Below are 23859 nucleotides of genomic sequence, written 5' to 3' on the forward strand. Positions count from 1 at the left end.
TAACTCTACTTATTTATTTAAATCAACGATTATAATTTTACATAACTAAAAAAAATATCTTTTAAATAATAATTTATTTAAAATAATTGATTAATAATTTTGGTTTTTTAATACGAAAGTCTAATTAATTTTATAATCGTGGTTATCACGGGTTATAAACTAGTAAAAGATAAAAACATCAAACAAGTCTTAGCTTTGTAAGTGTTGCACTCTCCTCTTGATGATCTCTGGGTTCTTCTAGAGTAGTTTTTTACTTGCACGCCTTTATTTTTCTGATGAATATAACAAATTGACATGACAACAACATTAGCTCCATGTTCCAATTAATAAAATGGAAAAGAAAAAAAAAAGTTAAAATGTCATGAGACATGTAACGAAATCAATAAAAGAATGATATATGACAAAATAGAATTTTATTTATTAGTATAGATTAGAAAATATAGATTTTCATATATAAAGTTGGTTTATATAAGTAATTAAAGATAATTTTGTAATTTTTTTTGGAACGGCTATAATTTATCGTTAGTAACATTTTAAATTTTTTATTTCATTATTTCTCATCCAGAAGCTACATACATTTGAATTCAGCAAAATTTATATTCTTTCAAATTTCAATTCTTATTTCATTTTACTCTCATTTTAACCGTAGCCCCAATAAAAATCCATATTAAAATGGAAAATCCGAAAAAAATAAAAAATAATAATTAAGTAAAACCCCAACAGAATAAATATCGGAGTTTGGAAGCAAATGAAACTTCAACAAACCCTATTTCCCTCTAGCCGCTACAACAAAACTGCAACAATGACGCTTCCTGCTACTGCGACGCCGATGAATTTGTCTCGAGGCTTTATTTCACATCTGGTAAATTCGTTTAGATATTTCTTGTAATCTAGCGTAACAGCTCAGATGAAAATTTTATTTTCACATCTGAAATGCAAAAGATGAATAGGCGTAAGTTAGAATTTAGATCGTAATAGTTTTAAATTGCTGAAGATACACAATTTTTACTGCAATTGCTAATTGGCGGGTGGCTAGTCTACCGTGTGGGAGAGATGACTAAGGGTTAGCTGCTTGTTAACTTGCTTCGGATAGATATTTCTTTTTGCTAATTAGTAGTTTATGTTATTCCGGTTATCTTTTAGGAAAAACTCTATAGTTTTGGAAGGAAATTACAATGGTTTCTTTTTATAAACATGAAAACTCAGTTCATCTTTTAGGGTTTTGTTATGGGAGTGATGGGAAGATCCTTGTGTATGAGTACGCATATAAGAGAAGTCTAGACTTGAATCTCAATAGCAATGATCTAACATGCACAAGATGTAGAAGATCTGCATTGGGATGACTTGTGGGTTAGACCACCTTCATAATTCAGTGGAGACTGATTTCAAAAGTAGTGCACCGTGATATCAAGAGCTCCAATATCTTATTAGAGAAAAATTGGAACGCCAAGATCTCAGATTTTGGAAATACATTCAAAATTGATGCATATTTCTGGTAACGATGATTGAGGTTGATGATAATATCGTTGTGTATAAGTATAAATCTAAGAGAATTTTAGACTTACTTCTACAATATAATTGGGATGATTCGTGGATTAGCATACCTTCATATTTCTATTGAGACCCAATTTAGAGTATTGCACCGTGATATTAAAAGTTCCAACATCCTACTAGAGAAAAATTGACATGCAAAGATTTATGATTTCGGTCGGTTCAAATTTTTTTAGGCTTCATATTTTTTAGATATAGTTGCTTATTGTAATTCAATGTTTACTCTTTTGGTGTTTTTGTCCATTTGGCTTCATCGTGGTTAAAGTTGGTTATTATGATCCATAGTACGTGGAGACCATGTTTTTAACAAAAATCAGATGTTTACTCTTTTGGTATGATGTTAAAGTATTGTGTGAGAGGTTGTGTATTGGCAAGAACAATGATCTTCGTTGAACAAATAAAAGTTACAGCTTCCCGCTACCAGCTACTCGTTTCCAGCTAACAACTATTTTTGCCAAACACGGAGCATGAAAAACAAACAATAGTTTATGAAAACGTAAATAACTTACAATTTTGTATGTCATTTTTTCCATTCTAAAAACACATGTGTAAAACAAACAATAGTTTATGAAAAAAAAATAATAACTTACAATTTTGTTGTCATTTTTTCCATTCTAAATCTTTTGTGAGAATTATAAACCGAAGAAAAATACTTCTTTTAAGATTTCTATGCCATTTCTTAGTCAACAAAATATGAAGAAATTAAGTCTGGTTGGCTCGTGTAGGCAACCAAAGGAGTCTTAAGTACAAGTTGTTTATTTAATTCTATTTCCAGTTGTGCAGGAGGAAGTTAAATTAAAGGGAATAAAATTCACAACAAACACCATGAAATCCAACAAGTATCATAGATAGAAAACCAAAAAGTTCCATGATTATTATTTGTTGTTAGGCCATACGGATACTTGAAGTAAAAACCCGAAAGATTGAGGTTTTGTTACCTGAACACATTTCAAGAATTCTACCCAACTTTAGATTTTCCATATCTGAAGGAAAAGAAATACAATCCAAAATCATAAAAGAAAAAAAAAATCCAATTATAAATAAAATATGTAAGTGCATAATAAAATCCACTTGTAGTATTATATTAAATATCACATGATTACTTCAATAAAATATGTATATTATCTTTTTTAATAAAATGACAATCTGAACACAATTTATGACCATCCACAATGGATCATTCCGTGTATATCATGTTTACTCTAGCCATATTCTACAACTACCAATTTAATTTCTAGGTCACTATGTCACAAACCTAACTCAATTTTCACAATTTAATTGAAAAAAAATGTTATTTTAGTAACAATTCTACGACCATCATGATTGACCATAGTGAAATTTTTATCTAAATCAACTAATAGCTTCATTCAAACATTTATTCCAACACTAGTTGTGCAAACGTTGATAGGAACAAAAGAACCAAAAAGGGAGTTCCACAAACATGACAAGATTCCAGGCTAAACTACAAAACATAATTCAAAAATCAATCGAAAAGTGAAAACAAAGAGATAGAAACAATAAATTCAATAAACATAAATGGATTTGCGGATACCTACAGAATCGGAGCAATGAGGTTCCTTCGATTTAATGAGCATTTGCAAACGTTGATTCTAGTGTTTGATTCAACCTTTTTAGATGGAATAAGAATCCTAAATGATTTTTTTTCACCAAAGGAATGAAAGTGAATTCATTTAAATTTTAGATGAAATTAATTTCAATTCATGAAGGAAAGTGCAAAATTACCATATTCCCATCTACCACCATCACTACCAACACCCACCACTACTGTCACTGATCACCAACCGCAACCGCTACCGCCACCACTACCGTCACCATCAATACTACCACCACCCGTCACCATCGCCGCTGTCACCAATACCGTAGTCACCACCACCACCACCATCACCTACAACCACCATCGTCGCCGCCACCACCTCCATCACTGATACCTCCACCATCCTTCACCCCCACCGGTCGTCACCGCCACCATCGCCACCGTCATCGCTACCATCCTTCACTGCCACTATCCGTCACCGCCACCATCATTCACCTCCACCACCATCGCCACCTGCCACCACATGTACCACCACTGCAGCCACTTCTACCTGTCACCACCGACACAACGACCACCACAGTCACCACCATCACCATCTGTCGCCACCACCACCATTACCACTATTACGATCACCACCCACCACCATCACCCAAAACAACCACCATAACGCAACCGCTACCATTCATCACCACCACCACAACCACCTCCACCATCACCCACCACATATAACTTATAAAAGAAAGTAAATTTAAGCAACACAAATAAGGAAAATTATGTCATTTTATATAATTACAATTTTATTTCCTTCCAACCAAAGAATATGGAATTGGGTTCCAATTCTGTTTTCTGACGACCAAACAGATTATCAGATTAAAATTCATGATAAATTCTAATTCCTTGAAATATTCCAATATCTTCGTAAACAATCTGCAAACTAAACAACACCTTCAAGAAAAAACAGTTGGAATTTTTCTATGAGTGGTAAGAGATCACAATCAACCGTTGCCATTCGTCAGTTGTCAGCTGTCCGATGGCAGATTTACGGTGGTCGTCTGATGGTCTCTATGATGGTTTGATGGTCTATGTGATGGTGTATCTTCAAATGGATTTGATTACGTATCGGTATAGTATGCGAGATTATTTTACCGCTAGACGATTATATATATATATATATATATATATATATATATATATATATATATATATATATATATAGAGAGAGAGAGAGAGAGAGAGAGAGAGAGAGAGAGAGTTAGGTTCAGGTATTTAAAGTAATTATTGTGTTATTGTATCCATAAATGTGGGCGAATCAAATTTTAAAATAAAAATTAATAATTAAATAAATAAATAAGGGTAAATAGGTAATTTGATAATTAGTTTCCACAAATAATATCCTATAATTATGGTAATTTGATATTAATCATGTATATTTATAGATGATAATTTTAGGGTTTCAATTTTCCAATTGACTTCTCCCAAGAGTCAAGATCGAAATCCTGATTTCTCGACATCAACACATCACTCATCAGCTTCGTGACATTCGTCGTCCGTCGATACTCGATTGCCTATTCGTCTTCACCGAATCACCGTCTCTGGTTGTCTTCCTCGTCTTCACCTGCCGAGTGCCGACTACCGACCTGCTTTCCCGGTTAATTAAAACCCCATTTTCCTTCTCTGAAGTTTCAATCATCTCAATCTTCATCGATTTTGTGGTACAACTGAGTAACTAAGACTACAATTTGCCTTTGTTGATTACAGTTGTCGATTACATTCCAGTGAGTTTGGGTTTGATTACATTTTGTCTTTATCATATGAATGTTTGAGGCAGCTATTTCCGCTCCAGTTTCACCCCTAGGAGGGAATGAAAAAGGGGTTTTGGGACTAGGGACTGGGGCCTGGGGGGTGTTTTGATTTTGAAACTTGTTGGGTTCCTCATTTTGGAAGCCTATTTGATTCAATTCTCTACACACGATTGGATTCGAAATTATTTGAATATCAGGCATACTTTCAGATTTCGGATTTAGTGTTTGATTTAAGATGAACGTTAACGATATTCAGAAGGTTTGGGAGATCAGAACGTTGAAGAGGAAGGTTGGAGGGGATGAGGCTAGGAGATTCCTTGAGAAAATCGCCAAACAGGTCCAACCCATCATGCACAAGCATAAATGGAGGGTTAAAGTTCTATACGAGATGTGGTATCCTCTTCCTTCTTCTTCTTCTTCTTCATTACATTAGGATTTTTAAATCCCTAATTTTGTATATATATATTTTATAAGTTGGTGATCTATTTGTCCCGATAATTTCTCTGTTTCCCCTGTATGTGATTATAACAAAATGATGACTCCACTCTAAAACGGTAGGATGATCATACAATCATCTGTTGAATGATTCCAAAATACAGTCTTGAATGATAACATTGAACAAAACCTGTGCAAAATTGCTTACATTTACAAGCTCCAAGGCATAGATTAACGATAATCTGATAGAAACGAATGTAAGGTACAATGGTTTTCTGATAGACTCGATGTGTTTAGGTTTATTGGGAATTTGTTCTGATTGTCTAATTTTTACAGGAAATTGAAAGTTGTTTTGATACACACCAAGCGCTCGCTAAAATGCTTCAACTGAATGATATTTCTTCGTTTATAGTATTCTATCAGAAAATAATGCTTTTTTTTATGATAATCATGAACATATTCTGTTTGAATGCCCCGAATTAATATAATTATTGGTAAATGAATTTCAATTCTTTCAGAATGGAATCACGAATTCCAATTATGCTGGAATGGAATATGGATATTTTCTCACTAATTTATTCATTGGATTTGTTTCTATAGAAGCTGATGCTTGAAGAACGGACCACGAAATTTGAACGATGCCTCTTAGCAACATTATTCTTTTCGAATAAATTAGTGTATTTGTTAGATTTTGATGTTTTTTTTTCCCGATTTGAAAGTTTTTTAGTTTTATTCTTTAACAATAAATGTAATTATTAGCAATTGTTACATGTATTCTATAAGAATTAATATAATTTTTGTTTTAATTCTTCAATTGCCAGTTTGATAATTTGTTATTCTACAAGAAATATGTTCAAGAATATTTTTATTATTTTATGGTTCTAGATTATTTTTATTTTTGAACATACTCAAACATATTCTGTCAGAATGTCCAAATTAAAAACTTTATAATTCGTAAAATTGGATTTTTAAAATTAATAGGATCTACGATCCCTTAAAATATACAAATTTCCTTTATTAAATCTATATTAATTGACTAAAATACCCTTCTAGTTAAATTAGATGGTATTTTTCGATTATTTTTAATTCAATAATATGTATTAATCACTTTCTTAAAATAAGTAAATGATTGGCCCATATTTATGCATACAATAACACAGTAATTACTTTGAATACAATAACTTAAGCCTATATATATATATATATATATATATATATATATATATATATATATATATATATATATATAGGGAAAAGTAAATATACATTACAGCCCCACTTAAGCTTAGGTACTAAACCTCATGAAAATACTTTGTTTTACTATAAAAAAGATTACGATTAGGGGATTCACAATTAACACTTGAAGATGTAGTTTCATGATGTACACAATAGTTTTCCTAAGGAAGCAAGAACATTGATTATTTTCTTCCCTCGTGATGATGGAAAACAATATTGTTCACTAGGGTGAAGTAATAAACGATAATGGAGAAAAGAAAACAAGGATGATAAAATGATAATGGAGGGAAGAAATGTTATTGGGGATGATTATTTTCCCATTACATTCAAATTGTGATCTTCTCACATGAACGGTAATGTAAACTATACTTTTGGTAAAGGATAGTCAGTCTTGGGAAAAACACTCACTTTCACAAAAGAACAAACATTCAGAACCCCCAGAAAGACCCTTAGCACCTCACAATCAAGTTCGTGAATCAGGAGAAGGAACTTATGGGATTAACTCGCTACTACTGAGTATATGCATTAGAGTGGTATATAATTTAGATCAATAATATTTAAGATGTGTGCTTCCTCCCTAGCGATTTGTTCAGCAGTGACAGTTTCTGGATTGATCTTTTCAAGCTTCTCGTCGAGGACATACTCCTTGTTCTCGTAGCGAGTGATCATTCGAATGTTTCGGATCCACTCGTTGAAGTTGTTGCCATTAAAGATCACTTTCCCACACAAATTCACGAGTGGTCCTTAATATAAAAGAAAAGTCATTTTAGGTCCTTAAAACATTTTCTTGACACTTTTGCATCACAGATTTGTTGAAATGATATTTTTAACTCGAAACTTATTTTGTTAACAGTTTCAGCCCTTCCAGAATAATATTTTCATATATTTACCAAGTGCAAACCAAATCGAGTATAATTACTAAGTTAAAATGATATATTTTAGAGGTTTAGTACTTACGCTTAGGTGGGGCTATAATGTATATTCCCTATCCCCATATATATATATATATATATATATATATATATATATATATATATATATATATATATATATATATATATCTATATATATATATATAGGCAAAGTTCAACGACGAACCTTTTTAAACCATAAAACCAAATAACCATTACTTTTTCAAGTTTTAGATCTTATTATTTACCGAAATTTTTTTCTTAAGATATAGAAATTCATAACTTTTTATCTTCTTTCCATTGATATCAAATTTGATAATTTTTTTTACTCTTTTTTAGTTGTTCAGATTTACATTGTGAATCTACACTATAAATCATTCATTTTGTATAAATTCACTGTATGAATCTGCATAAATTCATAGTGTGAATCTCCACAAATTTCATAGGGTGAATCTGAACAAATTCACAATGTGAATCTGAAAAGATCAATTTTTTTTATCAAATTCGATATGAATGGATGGAGAATATTAAGTTATGAATATCTATATTTTTAGTTATATATATATATATATATATATATATATATATATATATATATATATATATATATATGAAAAAATTACTCTAAAAGTTGAGAAAAGATTGGTTCCTTGGCTCTAAGGTTTAAAATGTTTCCTTGTTGAACCTAACCCTATATATATATATATATATATATATATATATATGATGCGACCTGGCTCCAAACCACTTGTTGTGAGAGAGATTTGACATTCTTTATGCCTGATAGGTCACACAAGAAAGAAACCCATTAGCCATTTTCTGGGAGGGGGTCCTGAAAAGATGCTCCGACGATCAAGTTAGTATGCTGAGGGTTATGGTGAGAATGAGAGATTGAGGAGTGGAATGACTTGCCTTATCGGGACCAAGGTGAGGTCCTTTTATAGTGGAGATCTTCCTCGGTCCGTACTAGGGACCTGTACTGCAGTCTCGACAGGATACGTCGCTCTTATTGGGGAGCCTTGTTCCACATTCATGCTCAGCCCGATGATTGGTCCAGGCGATTGTGCTCTGTCTGGACGCTTTGTCGACTGGAGCCGTTGTCTCCGGGCTGTGGCTAAAAGACAATATTTTGGCGAGGGCGAGCCTTCTGTGTGGTCGCCTCGCGGGAGTCTGGGGTCGCTGAGTCGGCTCCCCGTCGGAGGCGCCTTATCGAGGCTCGCGTGTTTCGGGCCCGATCTAAGGGGCGTGTCATCAAGTTCCCCAGTCCAGTAGTCATAACGTATGCTACCTAGCTATGATATTCTGGACTTAACTATTGGTACACGTGTCGTTGTCTCACTTGGTTGTCGCTTCATTTCCAGCGATGTGACATTTCGATGTGTGCGTGGCGGTTACGTAATGTGTCAGAGATTTTCGTAGACCTTACCTTTTTTTTTCCTTTTATTGCTCCTCCACTATTTTCCCCCTTCAATTTCCCCTTCTGTCTTCTCAGCCTCCTCTATTTTTCTCTTTTTTCTTTCCACAATGGCTGTCGTTCAAGGTTCAACCCCTAGTTCTTCTGATTTCGTCACGCTTTAAGAGGCGCATGGTCTTACCCCGATTAACGGGGTGGAATTTCCTGTCCCGAGCTCTTTGATTACCCAACCTCCTCCTGGAAAGGTGGGTCTTTACCTTAATACTTTTGATGTTGGTCTTCGTATTCCATTGACCGACTTTCAGGAGGAGATACTTCGCCATTGTGGGTGTAGTGTGCAGATGCTAACTCCTGACGCTGTTCACAAGGTGGTAGCTTTCAAGATGATATGCCGTGCTAATGGCATCATGCCCAATTATTTCGTCTTCAAGTACTTCTTCCGGTTTTCTGCCACCAATGACAAGTATACTTTATCCGCCTGTCTTGGGGGGGGGGGGCATAATCTTGTTATTGATAGCAAGCCTCCCAAGAATTAGCAAGACCGGTGGTTGTGGGTTAATCGGGAGTTGCTTGGCGGTGAGCATCCCCGGGCGACAATGCCCTCGGATACTATTCCCAAGCTGTTTCCTCATAACCAGGCGACTGCGGATCTCTCGCGCTCTCTTCAGGTGGATGTTGACGTGATGTCTGAGGTGATCCTTGCTGGTGTTGGGATGAGCCCTAACTGGTGGTCCCGGGGGGAGATGCCTGTGTTTCACACCATGTCACACCCCGAAACCGACGGCGAAAACGTTCCTGGGTGGAGGACGTCATGCGTAGTATCACAACCATTGTACATAGTAAGCATAGTAAACACAACCATTACATTACAATAATGTCACACCCCCAAACCGGAACGGCGGAAACGTTCGGGGGCGGATGACTTCATGTAGTACCGTAACAATTGAATACATAGTAAAGAAAGCAATATAACCATCATACATATACTTGAAAGTTTACATTGTTAAAAGGTACATGTTCAAAACCAATTACAATATGATGCCAAAATATGAAATTAACTGGCGCCGCAACGTCCCTTCTTCAAAAGTTGTTTGTTACCTGTAATTAATGAATCCCTGGGACATACAAGTAGTTTTGAAAGAGTAGATCAGCATTTAAGATGGTGAGTTTCATAAGTATTAAATGACAATGTAGGTATGAATTTAAAATGAGACGGTTTGTTTTTGTTTGTTTATTCCTAGAAAATCCCATATTTTCTACTGGCATAAATGTAGCCTTCTATCAAGACTAATGTTTGTTTCTAGAAAATTGATGTTTTTCCGTATGTGGGTGGTAGTTTAGAAGTTCCAAAACTGTAACACAATAATGTTTTTCATGCCTAAAGTAGTTAATTTATGTACGTGTAAAGTCGCCAAGACGTCTGAAAAACCTCGTAAATCAACGTGTTTTTAATACTCCATGTGAGTTTTATAACCATGCTATTGACTAGGACGACCTATACACAACGATCTTCAGGCGTTGGAATGTTTTGACGTTTGTCACCCCAAATGGTGTACTGTAGCTAACAGTCAGGGCGCGGGGTTGTCAATCCCGTATAGATCTATACACAAACACCATGCTCCCCCTCCGAGGGATTCTGGTATATAATACAGGACTTGAAATGTGTACTCGAACGTACGTGAAGTTTAATGTCTCACAAAACTTAGTATAAAAACAGATTTACGTATGGAAATGTTCGTTTGTTCTTGTATATGAATGCATCTCTTTGAAATAGTGTTTCTAGTATGTAAAAGTTCGTGATGTTTTCGTAAAACCATACCTATTATAGTTTTCTAAAAGTGTGTCTCGTTTGTATAGTAAACCCTAGTGAAATGCTCACTTGTTATGAAAAGTATAACTTTTGTAGTGCCAAAGATGGACACATATACATACAGTATAAGCAGAGTGTTTGATATATATATATATATATATATATATATATATATATATATATATATATATATATATATATATATATAACAACATTTTTCATTTCAAAAGACAAGGTGTTATCGTGATATATTTTGCATACGAAAGTTTCCCTATAATAGTAATGATTCACATATGATTCAATTGATAAAAAAATGTATAATGAAACTTTATATAACATACGATAATAATCGTGTGTTTTACTTGTATCCCCCCTTAAAAGCATATAAAACATTTAAAAGTGTGGATTGTAGGGGTATGAACTCACTTGAAAGATCGAAGAAGGCGAGATGAAAACCGAGCATAACTTCGACTCGGGAAAGCGGATTTTCTCGGGATTCTCAGGAATCTCGGGAGCACAAACGACCCTCGGGGCTTGAGTATGGAAACCGGGGCTTCAGGATATCACGTGCACGGAAAACGAGGAAAAAACTCAAGAAAGATAAGAGGAATTGAGCCTTCTCTTCGGAACCCTCGCATCCCTTTTATAGGGGCTGAGAACCGCCTCGGTACACTGGGCGTACGCGTGCGTCATGTGTGACCGCATCCTCGAATACCTCGGAGCTTCGGATGGGACGGGGCATAGCCTCGCATAGGGGGCGACGTGGACGATCTGAGGCCTAGTCCTCGAGTACGCTGGGCGTAACTCGGATTGGCCTGGTGACTCCTCCTTCGGATAATACCGAAAATTAATATAAATTTATATTTTTATTATTTAATAAAATTCAAAAATTCATATCTTCTTCATACAAACTCCGTTTTCGACGTTCTTTATATCCACGGGTAGGTGAGACTACGCTCTACAACTTTCGTTTAGACTCCGTCGGCAAATTTTGAATTTATTTTTATTATTTATTTTTAAAAGGTCGCGGTAAGAAAATTTCGTTAGAAATCCATAACTTCATTATCCGATGTCTGTTTTTGCCAGACTTTTTACCATTGAAAAACTATTGTCGAGACCTTCGATTCTCATTTAGGTCATTCCGGCCAAAAGTCGCTCGATCTCTGTTTCGAGTTTTTAGCTGTCTATCGCTATGCCGAACTTGGAAAAATCATAACTTCCTTATACGAAGTCAGATTTGGACGTTCTTCTTATGCACGATCACGGTTTTAATGATATCTATCATAGTAGGTAATCAATTAGAGACTTTTGAACATTTTATTTTCGAAGTAAATTTCATTATATCAAAAGTGGTTACAATACTTGACTTTTTAGGTCATTACATAGAGTTGAAATATCGGGTTGTCACATCATCCCCCCGTTAGTTTGAATTTCGTCCCGAAATTCAAAGTAAGACTGATACTTGAATCAGAGAAAAAGATGTGGGTACTTTTGTTTTATCTGATCTTTGCATTCCCATGTGAATTCAGGTCCTCGTTTGGCGTTCCAGCGAACCATCGCGATGGGTATGCGACTTTATTTCGTTTGTTTGACCTCTCGGTCCATGATTTCTACCGGTTCTTCCACGAAGTTGAGGATCTTGTTGATCTCGATCTCGTCGAGTGGAATAACAAGAGTCTCATCGGACATACACTTTTTCAAGTTTGAGACGTGGAAGGTTGGATGTATGTTACTAAGTTCACATGGTAGATTAAGTTTGTAAGCTACAGGGCCGATTCTGGCGAGAATCTCGAAAGGCCCTACGTGTCTTGGATTTAGCTTTCCACGCTTTCCAAAGCGTATCAAGCCTTTCCAAGGTGAGACCTTCAATAGAACGCGGTCTCCTACCTGGAATTCCAAAGGTTTCCTCCTTTGGTCAGAGTAGCTTTTCTGTCGGTCTTTAGAGGCTTTCAACCATTCACGAATCTGAACGATCTTCTCTGTCGTTTCTCGTATGATTTCCAGACCGGTGAGAGCGCTTTCAGGAACTCGTCCTTTAGCTAACTGTGTGTCGCCAACTTCAGCCCAACACAGAGGGGACCTGCACTTACGACCATAGAGGGATTCAAATGGAGCAGCCTTTATGCTCGTATGATAACTATTGTTGTATGAAAATTCGACAAGGGGTAAATGGATATCCCATGCCTTTCCAAAGTTAATCACACAGGATCTCAGCATATCTTCCAAAGTTTGTATCGTTCTCTCACTTTGCCCGTCTGTTTGTGGATGGTAGGCTGTACTCATGTCCAGCCTAGTCCCTAGGGAACTTTGTAGTGACTGCCATAACCTTGAAGTGAATCTACTATCTCTATCGGAGATTATGGATATTGGAACACCATGAAGTCGTACTATTTCCCTTATGTAAGTTCTTGTAAGTCTTTCCATCTTGTCAGTCTCCTTGATTGGTAGAAAATGCGCAGATTTGGTCAATCTGTCGACGATGACCCATATGGTATCGAGTCCACCTGTTGTCTTGGGCAACTTGGTTATGAAGTCCATAGTAATCCGTTCCCATTTCCATTCCAGTATCTCCGGTTGTTGTAGTAATCCTGAAGGTTTCTGATACTCGACCTTAACCTTAGCGCAAGTAAGACATTTACTTACGAAGGTAGCAATCTCTGCTTTCATGTTAGGCCACCAGTATAGTTTCTTAAGATCCAGATACATTTTATCTGAACCTAGGTGAACGGAATATCTCGTGTTGGGTGCTTCGGTCATGACCACGTCTCTGAAGCCACCATGTCTCGGTGTCCAGATACGGTCCATGAGTAATTTGCTCCGCCACCCTTGATTTCTAGATTCTTTTCCATTCCTCGCAGGGATTCACCAGTCACATTTTCAGGTTGCAAAGCTTCCAGTTGTTCCTCCTTAATTTGTGTGGATAAGTGGGAATGGATAGTCATAGTCAGAGATTTGACTCTCCGACCAGTGTATTCTTTTCGACTGAGGGCGTCAGCTACTACATTGGCCTTGCCAGGATGATAATGAATTTCGCATTCGTAGTCATTGAGTAGCTCGACCCATCGTCGTTGTCGCATGTTGAGCTCCTTCCGATCGAAAATGTGTTGAAGGCTCTTGTGGTCGGTGAAAATAGTACTCTTTGTTCTGTACAGGTAGTGTCTCCAGATCTTCAGAGCAAATACTACTCTCCTAACTTAAGGTCGTGTGTTGTATAGTTTACTTCGTGTATCTTAAGCTGACAGGAGGCATAGGCAATAACCTTTCCTCTTTGCATAAGAAAACAACCAAGTCCTTGATTTGATGCATCACAATACACTACGAAATCTTCTATCCCTTCGGGGAGGGATAGTATCGGTGCGGTGCACAAGGCCTGTTTCAGTGTTTGGAACGCCTTCTCTTGTTTTGCTTCCCAGTCAAAGGCCACGCCTTTCTGGGTTAATGTAGTAAGAGGTTTCACAATGCTAGAGAAGTTCTTTATGAATCTGCGATAGTAGCCAGCGAGACCTAGAAATTGACGAATCTCTGTAGGTGTCTTCGGTGTCGACCAGTTCTTAATGGCCTTAATTTTGGAGGGGTCCACATGTATCCCCTTTTCGCTAACAACGTGGCCCAGAAATTCGACTCTTCGAATCCAAAATTCGCATTTAGAGAACTTCGCATAGAGCTTCTCCGATCGTAATGTTTCTAAGACTCTTCGTAGGTGCTGACTATGCTCTTCCTTACTTCGGGAGTAGATAAGTATATCATCGATGAAGACGATGACGAACTGATCCAAGTAAGGACGGCACACCTTATTAGGTCCATGAATACCGCTGGTGCGTTGGTTAATCCGAATGGCATCACTACGAATTCGTAGTGTCCATAACGAGTTCGGAAGGCTGTCTTGGGAATATCCTCCTCTAGTACTCGTAATTGGTGATATCCGGATCGTAGATCTATCTTCGAGAAGTAGTTTGCTCCTTGAAGCTGATCAAATAGGTCGTCAATGCGGGGCAGAGGATAACGATTTTTTACAGTAAGTTTGTTCAGTTCTCTGTAGTCAATGCACATACGGGACGATCCGTCTTTCTTCTTTACAAACAAGACAGGTGCTCCCCAAGGTGAGAAGCTTGGTCTAATGAATCCTTTTTGGTGGAGTTCGTTAAGCTGACTGGAAAGTTCTTGCATCTCTGCTGGTGCCAGACGATAAGGTGATTTTGCTACTGGGGTAGCCCCTGGAACTAAGTCAATTCTAAACTCGACTTGACGTTGCGGTGGTAATCCCGGTAGTTCTTCTGTAAAGATATCGGGAAAGTCGCGTACTTCTGGATGCTCTTAATGTCCTTTACTTCCTGAATCGTATCGACGATGTGTGCAAGAAATGCATGACAATCCTTCCGCAAACACTTTCGAGCTTGGATGCACAAAATGATGTGAAGGTTTGTATTTGATTTGTCGCCGTAAATCATTACTGTTTCATCGTTAGGGAGATTAAGACGAACTGCTTTCTCAAAGCACATGATGTCGGCGGGAAGAAGACTTAACCAATCCATGCCGACTATGACGTCGAAACTTTTAATTTGGACCGGCATGAGGTTGATTGGGAAAGAATGACCGTCTAAAGTTAATGTACAACTCATGTATATGCAGTTAGTGTTTTCCGTTTTTCCGTTTGCCATTTCTATAGTGAATGATTTTTCTAACATGCTAGGTTTATGTTTAAGTAAGTGAATAAAAATTTGGCTCATGAAGCTTCTCTCTGCTCCACTATTGAATAGTATGCATGCATCAGAATTATCGAGAAGAAACGTACCAGTAACTATTATAGGATCAGCTACGGCTTCTTCGTGGCCTATAGCCAAAACTCGTCCTACTCCGCCGGTATTCACTGCTTTCGGGCAGTTTCTTTTGTAGTGGCCCACCTCGCCACAAACGTAGCAAGCTTGGCCTACCCTAGCATTGGGAACTTGAGTGATCGGCTTTACGAGGGCTTTGTAGAAACGGAGAGTGTGTCCCTTTCTGTTGCAGTTGGATCACTGCATTTCCCGACAAGGTCCATTGTGGTGGTAAGTGCATTTGGTGCACTTTGGAAGGTTACCCACATAAGGCTTTGTTGGGTAGAGATTTGTAGGAACGGTAGTAGGTACAGTAGCAGCATTCACTGTAACTAGTTGTGGTTTCTTCGAGGATTCTTGGGAAGACCCACCCTTCCCCTTATTCCATCCTCTCTTCCTGTTATTGTTGTTGTTGTTTCCCTTTTGTGGTTCTGGTGCAGAAATTGTTGAGTTTTGATGACTTCAATAAGAGATTGTGCCAGCTCCTTGGCACTTTCAAAAGTGTCAGGTTTTGAAGCTAACACGCTTGACTGAATTTGGGGCGATAGTCCCCAAATGTATCTCTCTATTTTCTTGCTCTCAGGAGCAATCATATCCGGGAAAAGGATTGCAAGATCGCAGAATCTGTTGGTATAAGTTGATATGTCGATACTAATCATTCCAAGAGTCCAGAGTTCGTGCTCGAGTTTTTGAATCTCTCCTCGTGGACAATATTCTCTCATCAACATGATTTTTAAGCTCTCCCAGCTTATTGAATTCGCCACTATCAGAGTAAGTACCTTAATGTGGCCATTCCACCAAGTTAAAGCTCTATCAGTAAGCGTGTAAGTTGCAAACTTGACTTTGTTGTGCTCGGGACAGGAGCACATTTCAAAGACTGACTCTGTCCTTTCGATCCACCGCCTCAAAATCATCACACCACCAGTTCCATTAAACACCCGGGGTTTGGCATTCGTAAAGTCTTTATAGGTTCACTCTCGGGGTTGCCCATGACTCTCGCCATGGTTGGAAGCAAGTGTGCCAATTCTTGAACCAGTAGTAACAGGGGTATTGATCTGTGACATGGCAGCCGCCACAGCTGCTGTGACTGCTGCTTGGAACATAACAGCATCAAATTGAGGAGGTGGAGGCGGTGGTGGTATCGGTGCTTCCCCACCGTTTTTTCGTCTCGGGTTTCTACGCGGAGACATCCTTCAACTATAGGTTGCGAAGATAAAGATAAGAATTCCATAGCATAGAAAATGAATGTGTCTCATGAACTAAATTGCTATAGTTCAACAACAGATGATTGTATGAGTCTTGAAGATAGAAGAATGGAAGTTATTCGCAAATCCGAATATATGAAACAAGCGTATGGTTTCTCAATAATATTTTAAGGATTGAACGAAATACTCAGTGTAGTAATAATAGCGTGCCTATTATATTAATATAATAGTTGATACAACGATCACGAAAATTTGACCCCTCAAAGGGTCTCCGGTTACAAAGTTTAAGAAAAATAAAACTTTTAGCCGAGGTCCTAACTTATAACAAAATTTGGGATTTGGCAAGCACTACTTGCGACGTAGTTTGCGCTTGGAGCTTGACTTCGCATCCGATTGCTTTGATTCCATAAGACGCCTATCGAAGGCGTCTTGTTGTTCCCTCATCTCGGAGAGGGCTGCAATCATTTGAGCTTGGAACGCTTCGGATTAGAGTTGGGCATTGTCCTGAGCTCTGTCCAGCCTACGGATGTCGGAAGTGTGAACCTGTACTTCCACGTTGACTTCCCGAATCTGGCTAGCTTGAACTCTGGATTGATAAGACTGGTTGGCTAGTTTGCCCACCATGACTGGGAGTGCTCGATCAACTGAACCTCCGCCGCGGACATCGTAGAAGTGTCGACACATGTCGTAGGGAGAACGTATCCCTTGTTGCTGGCTCCAATGGTAGAGGTGACTTCCTCAAATGGGAGTCGGTCCTTGAAAGTTTCTCACGAAGACGGGAGGTTGTGCGGGTGGTGGGTTGATTACTTCCGGCTCTGAGTCGGTACCGGAGTCCTCCGCTTCATCCAATTCTATGGGTTCTTTGTCCTCCTCGGGATCCTCTTCGATCCATCCCCCGTTGCCTTGGTTGGGATAGTAGGGGTCGCTGGGGTGATGAAATCCAGCCATTTGACTGTACGAGAATAGGGTTATAAGAATTGAATAAAATTTGGAACATGTAAGACTAAACATGTAGGTTAAACTATTTTATGTAACAAATACTCCTATAGTATTTAAATTTGTGTGTTTGATCCTTGTGATGTTTTGGTCAGTTTCGACTTGTTGCTCACTACGAGCATTCCTCGATATACATTAGTTCGATCTCGGATAAATATAGTTGATCATGCTTTATTTGGCCCAAATATGATTACATATATCCAGTCTTAATCGTAGTGTCTAACTTGTCTAAATACTTCTTGTATAGTTATAATCATGAAAACAAGTTGTTGTATGCATGTATTTGTACTTAAATGAACTAACAATTTAAGTTAAACGAAACGCAGCTTAGGCGTAAAACAAAAAAATGTTTTGTCAGAGAGTATTAGTCCCTTAAGCATTTATAGTTTGTATATCTTATGTGGTTAGATATACTTAGTTCACTATAAACAATGCTATGATACCAATCTGTCACACCCCCAAACCGGAACGACGGTAACGTTCGGGGGCAGATGACTTCATGTAGTACCGTAACAATTGAATACATAGTAAAGAAAGCAATATAACCATCATATATATAATTGAAAGTTTACATTGTTAAAAGGTACATGTTCAAAACCAATTACAATATGATGCCAAAATATGAAATTAACTGGCGCCACAGCATCCCTTCTTCAAAAGCTGTTTGTTACATGTAATTACTGAATCCTTGGGACATACAAGCAGTTTTGAAAGAGTAGATCAGCATTTAAGATGGTGAGTTTCATAAGTATTAAATGACAATGTAGGTATGAATTTAAAATGAGACGGTTTGTTTTTGTTTGTTTATTCCTAGAAAATCCCATATTTTCTACTGGCATAAATGTAGCCTTCTATCAAGACTAATGTTTGTTTCTAGAAAATTGATGTTTTTCCGTATGTGGGTGGTAGTTTAGAAGTTCCAAAACTGTAACACAATAATGTTTTTCATGCCTAAAGTAGTTAATTTATGTACGTGTAAAGTCGCCAAGACGTCTGAAAAACCACGTAAATCAACGTGTTTTTAATACTCCATGTGAGTTTTATAACCATGCTATATACACAACGTTCTTCAGGTGTTGGAATGTTCTGACGTTTGTTACCCCAAATGGTGTACTGTAGCTAACAGTCAGGGCGCGGGGTTGTCAATCCCGTATAGATCTATACACAAACACCATGCTCCCCCTCCGAGGGATTCTGGTATATAATAAAGGACTTGAAATGTGTACTCAAACGTACGTGAAGTTTAATGTCTCTCAAACGTACATGAAGTTTAATGTCTCGCAAAACTTAATGTCTCGCAAAACTTCGTTTTCGACGTTCTTTATATCCACGCGTAGGTGAGACTACGCTCTACAACTTTTGTTTAGACTCCGTCGGCAAATTTTGAAATTATTTTTATTATTTATTTTTAAAAGTTCGCGGTAAGAAAATTTCATTAGAAATCCATAACTTCATTATCCGATGTCTGCTTTTGCCAAACTTTTTACCATTGAAAAACCATTATCGAGACCTTCGATTCTCATTTAGGTCATTCCGGCCAAAAGTCGCTCGATCTCTGTTTCGAGTTTTTAGCTGTCTGTCGCTATGCCGAACTTGGAAAAATCATAACTTCCTTATACGAAGTCAGATTTGGACGTTTTTTATGCACGATCACGGTTTAATGATATCTAACATAGTAGGTAATCAATTAGAGACTTTTGAACATTTTATTTTCGAAGTAAATTTCATTATATCAAAAGTGGTTACAATACTTGACTTTTTAGGTCATTACATAGAGTTGAAATATGAGGTTGTCACAAATAAGAATATTTACATTTGTTTAAAAGCATTGAAAACATAGTTATATACATCAGTATAATCAAAAGTAAAAGACGTGACTTCTAAAACGCTCCGTCTTCTCCAAAAGTTGGCAGAAACACCTGTCTATGGTTGACCTGAGAATACAAGCAGTTTTAGAAATATCAGCATAAAGCTGGTGAGTTCATAAGCGGTTGATTCTAGTGAAAGAAAATGTTCTTTTGATTCTATGAAAAGTTGTTTCCCAAGAAAATCCCATATTTTCTTATGAAAAAAGTTTGGTTATCCATTTGTTAAACAACCTGTTTATGAAAAGTTAAGTTATCCCAGGAAAAACCTGTATTTTCCTTAAAAGTCAATGGTTGGTTATCGATCTGGAAATGATGTGTACAAGTATCTACCATACTTGTATCGTTAGGCGAAGTTTCCTTGTAAGCTCGGTTATCCTCAATGAGATACATTAGTTTTAATACACACATAAAACTAATAAGTAGGGAGTGAACTAATTCCTAAGGGTATTGTTGATACCCTCTAGTAATCAAAACAGTTATTACTTTGAGGTTAGTTCACTAGGTTAACTATTACCAAAAGTAAATCTCCATTATCTAAGTTGCGAGTTCCATAACCATACAATAAACTAGATATGACACGTAATGAGGCCAGTATCGTTTTATGACTTTGTCACCCGTAGACCTGTCGGTCCCACTGTAGCTAGCAGCAAGGTGCGGGGTAGTCAGTCCCGTATAGATCTATACACACAAGTCATGTTCTTCCTCCAGGAGATTCTGGTTACAGGGTTAGTCCTACACTCGTGTATCTCTATGGAGTGTTACCAAGGACGTGTCTCCAATCTTAAGAATAACGAATTTACAAGTAATAATATGGAAACCCGTTTTATGATTGGCATGAATCTTTTGTGAATATAAAATATAACATTTTATGATGAGATTCACAAGTTTCCTTGTTTTAGTTTTGAAAACTAACTCTACAAGTTAATTTCTAAATCGGTTGGTAAAACGGTTTTCTGTGTTAAAAACATACTAAACATGTAAGCATATCATACGAAATAATAGGTTTTGAATACAAGTTACCTTGTACTTTTTCTTGTATTCCCCCCCTGAAGACATGAAAAACTCGGAAAAAGGTGTAGGGGTATGAACTCACCTGCAGTGAATGGATGGAAGTGCCGGGTAGGAATGTTAGGGATTAAGTGAGGACTTGAACACACGCGAGGATCCTACGTAACATGAAGTGATACACAATTGTATCTAATTAGTTATTTAATCACTAATTAGGTAAGTAAATACACTCTAATGCGTGAAAACACTTTATTTCAAGTGTTAGGAATGATACGGGTTGCCCTTAATGAGTGTATGGCCTCATTATGGAGTTTACTCTTCAAGTGGTGGCCTTAAGGGTGTTTACGGTTTCAAGACCATATACCCCATGAGTTTACGGCCGTAGACTCATGGGAATGATGGGTTTGGGTTCTCAAAGGTCTTATGCTTCCCCAAGAAGGATCCTAGGGTTGATTTAAAGGCTTAGGAAGTGATTGGGGCTCCAAATGACCCCCCTTTGGAGTTTACGGTTTTTGAAGGCTTCATTGGTGAGTTTACGGTCGTAAACACATGAGTTTATGGCCGTAAACTCATGTTTTCCACTTTCTTGCATGTTTTGGTGCTTCTAGGGTAAGTATACAAGGTTCTAGCCACTCATTTAAGTCATAGAAGGTGTTTAAGGGCATTTTAACACCCTTAAAAGGTGTTTATGGTTTTGGTACATTCCCCAACCGTAAAATCATGTTTACTCCTCTTTTTTCATGTTTTGGGGTTCTAAGATCATTCATGCAAGTTTCTAGGTCATTAGCCAAGCATTGGAAGGGTTTTGGGGCATCAAAACCCCCTTTTAGGGTGTTTACGGTTTTAGGATGTTCGCAAACCGTAAACCCATGTTCTTGGGGTTTTTGGGGGGTTAAACCACGAATTTGCAAGTATACTAAGCTAAACAACAAGTTAGGAAGGTTTACTTACTGTTGTGGAGCTTGAAAGGGACGATTCTTGATCAAAAAACCGATTTGTAGAAGAGAGAGTAGAGAGAGGGAGTTCCTAAGGTGTGAAAAAGGTTGAAATGAGGACTACTCAACCCTTATATAGGGTTGAGTTTATGGCCTGGATGGGGGTCCACCAAATACCAACAGTAAACGGGGTTTTTCGCGTGATTTTTCGTTTTTCCGACACGTATGAAATTACGACAATAACCCAAATGGTTTTACTTAACTTAAAAGTTAACGGAAAACTTTAATAATAAAAATAAATTCTATTAACGGAAGTGGGTTACAGTGACGGAATTAATTTCGGGTTGTCACACACCATCTCAAAAGGTGAGTTGTTCTCGCTTTCCTTCTTTCTTTCTCCTTCTCTCCCCCTCTCTTTATATATATATATATATATATATATATATATATATATATATATATATATATATATATGCTTTGCTTGACAGGTGTCAAATGCTCTATTTCTATGGATTCTGTGCTATGGGGTCGCTACCAGGGGAAGCTGTTGCACCGTGTAGTGCCTCTATATGAGACTTTGCCTCCTCTTCGTCGTTTGTCTGCTGTTATCCCGGTATCTCCTCAGCCCGTAGGTAGTTTGACCGCATCGGAGGGACGCCCTGGTTCGCACACTGTTGCTACACTTGCGAGTGCATCTCCTGGTCCTACTCGGTCGGCTGCTGATGATGCGGTAGATAGTAAGGTTGGGATGGTGACCAGCGCTCACCGTTTTGCCAGAAAAAGGAAGGTCGTGTAGGCGATGAGTGGACCAGCGCCCGAGGGTATTTCAGTGTCCATTGGTCGGCGGGTGATGCAACGTCGTGGTCTTATGCGCTTATTATCTTCTCCTTCCTCCGATCTAGCGGATGTGTTAGTGATCCCCGATGATGACGTTCAACAGTCTGAGGGTATTGAGAGGGCGTCTCATCAGCCCCTTGTTCCAATTCCAGTGAGTGTTGGTGTTAATCCTCCGTCTCCAAGGGGTAGCCCGAAGCAATTTTTTCAGGGTTCCATTCCCGCTATTCCTGTGTTCATCCCGAGGTGGAGTATGCGACCCGATTCTCGTTGGTCTGTGCGTTCTGCCGCTTTAAATTTTACCCGCCATGCTCTCCCTCCAGCCATCTTGGACGACATGGACTTTATGAGCAATGCCGTCTTGGACACAACCTTTCATACGCCACTCCGCAGGCTATGACATATTTAGCTTCCGGGTCTCGTCGTGTGTAACGGTTTGACAATTTGGAACAGGTGCATTCTTCCTTGATCGAGAGTGAAGCTAGCTTGAGAAGTAAGATGGCGGATTTAAGTGCTATGGTTGTTCTTCTGGAGGGTAAGAACATGTCTTTGGTTTCGGGGAAGTCAGTGTTGGAGGATGTTGGTGGTGTTTTGGAGAGTCAAGCAGAGTCTTTGACCCAAGAAAATGAAGGTTTAATGATTCAAAATGAAAGCTTGGAGCGAGATGTTGTTGATCGTGAGCAGGAGGTAGAGGCGTTGAAGGCGGATCGTAGTTGGCTCCTCCAAGTGGGCCTTGTACGCGTGATGGACAAGCTTCTTGAGCACCCTGAGTTCACTGGTGGTATTAGTCGCATTCGCCATGCTGCTTTTGTCGCTGGCGAAGAGTCGGGTTGGGCAAATTTGAAAGCCCAGGTTGATGCCAGGACGTACGATCCTTTGGTTAGCAACTCATGGTCTAGTCATTCTTCAACGTTGGATGATGCTTTACTCGCTATCGCCACTATGGATTTCGCTGGGTTGCTTGGATTAGGTAATTTGGACGTTGATGGGGTGAGAGCATTGTGTACTTTTGATGATAGTGAGGAAGGTCTGGGTGAGTTGTGTGCAGGTACTATTGGCGGTGGCAGGGATGGTGTTGGTGGGAGTGGCGGTGGCGATGGTGATTGGGATGTTGGTGGTGCTTGTGGCGTTGGTGCTGTTGGTGATAGTGGTGGCGATGGTGATGGGGATGGCGGGGGTGTTGATGAAACTGTCTAGAGCTACCCTTCTGGGGTGTGAAAGAATCTCGTCAAACCTTTGTGTTTGATGTCTTTTTGTTATTTTATGGCCTCTGAGGCCTTTTTTTGATATTCTTAGTTTGCAGCCTCTAAGGACTTTGTGTGTAAACAAACAATGGTTTATCTGTAATGATTTTTATCACTTTTATCGAACCCTCTATGTAAGCTGGCCACTTGTTAGGAATTCTTCTATATTATGTGTTTTTATGTTTGTGTGTGCTATATCTTGGATTCACTGAGTATCCTCTATGCAATGTGTGTTCATTGC

The 23859-nt window shown here is 38.3% G+C and overlaps 1 long non-coding RNA gene across 1 annotated transcript; it reads left to right on the forward strand.

Annotated features, from left to right (window-relative positions):
• Nucleotides 1-716: 716 nt before the first annotated feature.
• Nucleotides 717-1974, forward strand: LOC145102965 (uncharacterized). The gene is made up of 2 exons (XR_013706328.1): nt 717-862; nt 1219-1974. It is a non-coding gene; the product is annotated as an uncharacterized LOC145102965 (long non-coding RNA).
• The last annotated feature ends 21885 nt before the right edge of the window (nt 1975-23859 follow it).

Source organism: Lactuca serriola, chromosome 1 (genome assembly GCF_051521515.1).
Source record: "Lactuca serriola cultivar US96UC23 chromosome 1, Lser_US96UC23_V15, whole genome shotgun sequence".
NCBI lineage: Eukaryota > Viridiplantae > Streptophyta > Magnoliopsida > Asterales > Asteraceae > Lactuca > Lactuca serriola.